The sequence below is a fragment of the Elephantulus edwardii genome, unplaced genomic scaffold, assembly GCF_000299155.1.
Source record: "Elephantulus edwardii isolate Elephantulus edwardi_28Jun2011 unplaced genomic scaffold, EleEdw1.0 scaffold00155, whole genome shotgun sequence".
Lineage (NCBI taxonomy): Eukaryota > Metazoa > Chordata > Mammalia > Macroscelidea > Macroscelididae > Elephantulus > Elephantulus edwardii.
Window position 1 is genome coordinate 3,665,267 of NW_006399905.1, and position 6,152 is coordinate 3,671,418.

The window sequence follows — 6,152 nt, forward strand, 5'->3', positions numbered from 1 at the left end:
TTCTATCAATCCTGATGCCACATTCCTCCTCATACAGCCCAGCGTCTCAGATGATCTGTTCTGCAAACAGATTGAAATGGTATGGAGACAGAATACATCCCTGACGGACCCCCTTCTTGATTTTGAACCATGTAGTGTCTCCTTGCTCTGTTCTGACGACTGCCTCTTGATTGATCCAAGTATAGGTTTCGTATTAGCACAATCAAATGTTCTGGGATTCCCATTCTTCTCAGAGTCAGCCACAGCTTGCTGTGATCCACACAGTCAAAAAACAGGCCTTCAAAAACCCTATGTACAATAGAGCACACTTAGACTATTGCTAAGACTGACAGACATGGCAATTGACACTGAGATCTTAGAAACGGAAATACAGAGAAGGAACAGCTGTAAGCAGACACTAGTGATTGGAATGCGGAAAGTGAGAAGCATGAATGTAGGAAAATTGGACTTTGTTAAGAAAGAAATGGAACATATAAATATTCACATAGTAGGTACTGGTGAAATGAGATGGCTTGGCATGGGATATTTTGAATCAGACGATTATATGACTTACTATGCCGAAGATGAAAAGGTGAGGAAGAATGTGGTTGGATTCATAATTTAAAAAGTCATTTCTAGATCCATCCTGAAATACAATGTGGTGAGCGACAGGATAATATCCATACGCCTACAAGGAAGTCCAGTGAAATCCCTATGCACATCCAAAAACTTCTCCAACAGGGTAAAAAGAGAAATCACAGACTGGGGGAAAAAAGTATTTGGTAATGACATGACTAATAAGAAATTTATATCTAGAATTTATAGAACACTTGAGTGCCACAACAAGATAAAGTAAACAACCCACTTGCAAAATGGGCACAGGATATGAACAGACACTTCACGAAAGAAGACATGCAGATGGCAAACAAACACATGAAGAAACATTCAAAATCCCTAGCTCTAGGAGAGATTCACATTAAAACAACTATGAGATATCATGTCACCCCACTAAGAATAGCAAAATTCAACAAAGCAGCAAATAACAAATGCTGGCCAGGTTGTGGAGAAACTGGAACCCTTAGTCATTGTTGATGGGAGTGTAAAATGGTGCAACCACTATCGAAGGCAGTATGATGCTTTCTTAAAAAGTTGGAAATAGAAGTTATGGTTTTTTTAAATATAAAGCCCTAATATTAAATATCAGCAACTGAATATCTGAGAGTGATAACACTAACAAGTTAGATGTTACCACCCTATACATAATACATATTACTAATGATAACATGTTAAAAAAAAACCCTAAACCAAACAAACAGTAATAAGTTCAGTTCATCAGTAACTCCTTTTCCCTACAATCTCCAGTTCCTGTTAATCATTAACAAACTTTAATCTCTGTGCATTTACCTACTCTAGTCTTTTTGTTTATGTCGGGTCATACAATATTTGTCTTTTTGGGATTTGTTTATTTCACTCTATATTAAATATTCAAGTTCCCTCTCTACTGTATCCTTTATTTGTCAAGCTTTCATTTTCTTGTCTGAATAGTATTCCACTGTATCTAGGGATCACATTTGTTTCTCCCTTTATCCATTGGTGGGTATTTATGTTGTTTGTATCTTTTGACTATTATGAGTTGCGCTGCATTGAACACTGAATTCAAGTACCTGACTCAGTCTCTGATTTCAAGTCTTTTGTATAAATGCCTAGGCATGGATTGCTGGATCATATGTTAGATAAATTTATAGTTAATTAAATAACAACCACACAGTTTCTGCAATTGTTATACCATTTTGCTTTCCTATCAACAATAAGAGGTCCAATTTCCTCAAATCTTCATAAACATTCATTATGTTCTGCTGTTTGTTGTTTTGGTTTTCGGGTTTTTTTAAATCTTAGCCATCCTTCTTGTTGTTATATGGCATCAAGTTGGAAGCAACTCACAGTTGAATTTCCTGTGGGTGTTCAGAGGCTATAAGTCACACAAGTTTACATCATCTATCTTTCTTTCAATAAGTAGCTAGCGAATTAAAAATAACTGTGTGTTGGCCATCAGTAGAGTTCCTTATATCTGGGGCAGGAGAGTTCTCTTAGCCATCCTTATTGTTGCTGTGTACCTTCAAGTCATAACTGACTCATAACTGACCCTCTGGAGAATTTTCCGAGACAGTAAATTGCACAGGAGAAGACTGACCAGCTTTTTCCTGCAGAACAGCTGGTGGATCTGAACCATGTTCCTTTAGGTTGGCAGCACAACTCCTTACCACTAAACCACCAGTATCTCATTGTGGTTTTGATTTGTATCTCTCTGATGGCTAATGAAATGACATCAAGCCTTTTAAGTGGTGTAAGGATTCAAAAGTAACTAATATTGAATGTCTTAATTGTCAAGGGTTTTGGTGGGGGGCTTTGTTTGTTTTATTTTTCAAAAATAAAATTAAATCTTATTGTGCATTGTTGTTGCTGTTGTTAGGAGGTGTCAAGTCAACTACTACTCATACTGACACTGTAAACAACAGATTGGAATCTTTCTCTGTCCTGAACCACCCTCACCGTCTCTGATATCCTTCAGCCCACTGTGACAGCTACTGTATCAATCTATCTCGTTGACGGTCTTCCTCTATTTCTATGACCCTCCACCTTTCCCAATATAGTGACTTTTTCCAAGGACTGACTCCCCCTGACAACATGTCTGATTGAATATAAAGTGATCTAAAATTTCAGAAAATGAAGCTATCCCAATTTATTAGCAGTGCAGGATTACTTAGCATCTCAGCTCAACTATTGATTTTTCATTCCGTTGCTCTGAGACTTCCTAATTCCTCTGACTCTCAGTTTTGTTGCTTTTAAATGGAAACTATGATACTACTCATAAGGTTATTGTAAAGATATTTCCTATTTCTACGCTTTTTATGATTCTTGGTATATTTTAGATGTTCAATAATTATTGATTCTTTTCCTTTTTATTTCTAGATTTCTGGAGATATACATGTGTCTAGGACTAGAAAGTATTTAAAAGGCAATATTTGTGTTTTAACATGGTTTGTCAGGTTTTGCTAAAAATTTTACTTCCATATACCATTGTCTTTCATTTGATCCAATGACCCTAAAGGCAGGGGAGCCACATACATCATCAACAGCTAAAAAAAAAAGGAAGAGAGAGCCAATTAGACTGTAGAAAGATGGAGCAATGTGTAGCCTGACAGAGCCAGAGGGAGCCAGGGCCAGAACCCTTGACACAGAAACCTCAACACCAGCAAAGAGGAAGCAACATAGAAAGTATCGTGCATCCTTTGAGGCTAGAAGTATCTTGTTGTTGACAGAGAAGCTTCCTGGATTAACTGAGGGGCTGTATCTTACTATTGACTGAGGAGCTGTCTGAACTAGTTGAGGGATTGTATCTTGCTGTTAACCTAGATTAAGATTTCTTTTTTACTAAACCTAGACTTCTTACTGTGTGTTATCCTTTGCTCTCTGTTTCTCTAATAAATTCTACAACTGTGAGTAAAAAGAGGTTCTGCAAAGTGTTTAGTCACTAACAATGAGTTTTAGACCTAGTGACTAGTAGAATTATTTGTAACAGAGTGGAGGGCTATGTCTGACTTTACAGGAATCAATTTTATTTATACTGTGGATATTGTTGATTGGGACAGTTCCTCTTTGTGGAATTAGTTAAAGTCAGATTTGGCCTTCCCCATGCTGTCCTTGTTCCTTTTGCAGCCATAAACTTTGTAAAGTTTTAACTTTTCATCCTAGATTCAAGTATACATCTTCCCCTTGCCTACTTGAGGACTAATCAAAACATCCGTGCCATCCTATACAACAGACATTAGCCTATGTGAGTACCAAGTATTTGAAAAGTGGTTTCGCCAAAGCAACATGAGCTTAAATGCACATCATGTCAATGATTTCAGCCTAATATAACTTAATATTATATACACTAAGAAATTATTATTCAAACATAATAAGGGGAGACTGTGTGCTTCCTTTGGCAACAACATAGTATAAAATCAGTAAAGGTGTGCAGCAGGGTTGTGTCCTTTATTTATACCTGTTCAATCTATATGCTGAGGAAATAATCCAAGAAGCTGGGCGATATTAAAAATTATGTGGTAAGAGGATTGGAGGAAATCTTAGTAATCTACATTATGCAAATGGCACAATTATGCTTGCAGAAAACCAAGAAGACTTGAAATACTTATGGCAGAAGATGAGGGACTATATATAGCTTTCAATGTGGGTCACAGGTCAACATTAAAAAACTCTCACAACTGGACCAAAAGCAACATCGTGATACATAGAGAAAAACAGTGAACTTGACCTTAATTTTGTTTTTTTTCTTGGTTCCATAATCAATAACCTCGGTGGCAACAGTTAAGAATCATAAGATGTGTTACATTGGGCAAATTTGTTATCAACAACCTCTTTACAATGCTAACAAGTGAGGATACTAGTGCATCTGGTACAAGACATGGTAGTATCAATTAATTCATATTAATATAAAAGTTTGACAATGAGTACGGAAGACTGAAGAAGAATCTATGCCCTTTAATTATGGTGTTGATAAGCACTATTAGATATACTGTGGACTATCAAAAAGAACAATCTGTCTTATAAAAAGTGTAACCAGGGCGCTCTTAGAGATAAGGAGGGCAAAACTTCATCTCACATGCTTTGGACTTGTTGTAAGGAGATGCCAGTCCTTGAGAAACACCATAAAGTTGGGGAAAGCTGAGGATCACCAAAAGAGAGAAAGATCCTCAACAAGAGGGGCTAACACAGTGACTACAACAGGCTTTAGTATAGTGACGATCATGAAGTATGACAAAGACGAGGACAAGGTTTCCATCTGTTGTTCATAGGATCACTATGAGTCACAGTCAACTCATTGGCACTTAACCACAACTGTCTATCACCTTTATCTTTACATCTACAGACAATCCCCTCCTGGGCAATTTGCAGCCTCTGAAAACCCCCTGGGAGTGTCAGCTATAAGTCAGTTGCAACTTGAGAGCATGAAACAATAAAAATATATTTATATATAGAGCGCGCACTACGCCTGCTCCTCCTCCGGCGTCCAGCACCATGGCCAACAGTGAGCGCACCTTCATCGCCATCAAGCCGGACAGCGTGCGGCGCGGCCTGGTGGGTGAGATCATCAAGCGCTTTGAGCAGAAAGGATTCCGCCTTGTGGCCATGTAGCTCCTTCAGCAAGGAGCATCTGAAGCAGCAGTACATTGACCTGAAAGACCGCCCATTCTTCCCGGGGCTGGTGGAGTACATGAACTCGGGACCAGTTGTGGCCATGGTCTGGGAGGGGCTGAATGTGGTGAAGACCGGGCGAGTGATGCTTGGAGAGACCAACCCAGCAGATTCTAAACCAGGCACTATTCGTGGGGACTTCTGTATTCAAGTTGGCAGGAACATCATCCACGGCAGTGATTCAGTAAAAAGTGCCGAGAAAGAAATCAGTCTGGGGTTTAAGCCAGAGGAATTGGTTGACTACAAGCCTTGTGCCCATGATTGGATCTATGAATAAGAGGTGGACGACAGAAGCGTCCTCCTGGTTTGAGACTGCTCCATGTGCTCCTGTACACAGGTCTTCATTCCAAGCTTGGAAATGGGAGGGCTGAGGATCCTTTTCTAAAGCACATCTACCAATAAAGCCTTTGGAAACTGGAAAAAAAATATATATTTATATATAAGCATGCATGTATTTGTTATTGCTGTTGCTGTTTTGTGCCACTGAGTTGGAACAAATGTCTATCAGATCCTTGAGCGGGTTTTCAGAGGCTGTAAATCACGCAGGAGACTTTGCAGCTTTCTCTCACAGACCAGATGATGGATACAAACTATGTGCCTTTGGGTTAGCAACACAACATTCTCACTAGGGCAACAGAATTCCCAATAGATTCCCAATAGACATTGTTGGTGGTGGTCACTGTCGAGTCGAGCATGGCTCATAGAAACCATATGAACAAAAGGCTTGAAACCTTTTTATAAATATCGTCATTTATCAAAGTTCATAGAGTTTCCAGAGGCATATATTTAGGAACTGTATGCCACTCCTGCTTCCGAGAGAGACAGAGAGAGAGAGTGAGAGAGAGAGAACTTCCATTATATTATTAAATATATATAATAGTGTTTCAGTCTGTTTTGCTAGTATAGAAAAACCA

General features: G+C 38.8%; 1 pseudogene; it reads left to right on the forward strand.

Annotated features, from left to right (window-relative positions):
• Positions 1 to 5,061: 5,061 nt before the first annotated feature.
• On the forward strand, positions 5,062 to 5,515 carry LOC102854995 (annotated as a pseudogene).
• Positions 5,516 to 6,152: the final 637 nt, after the last annotated feature.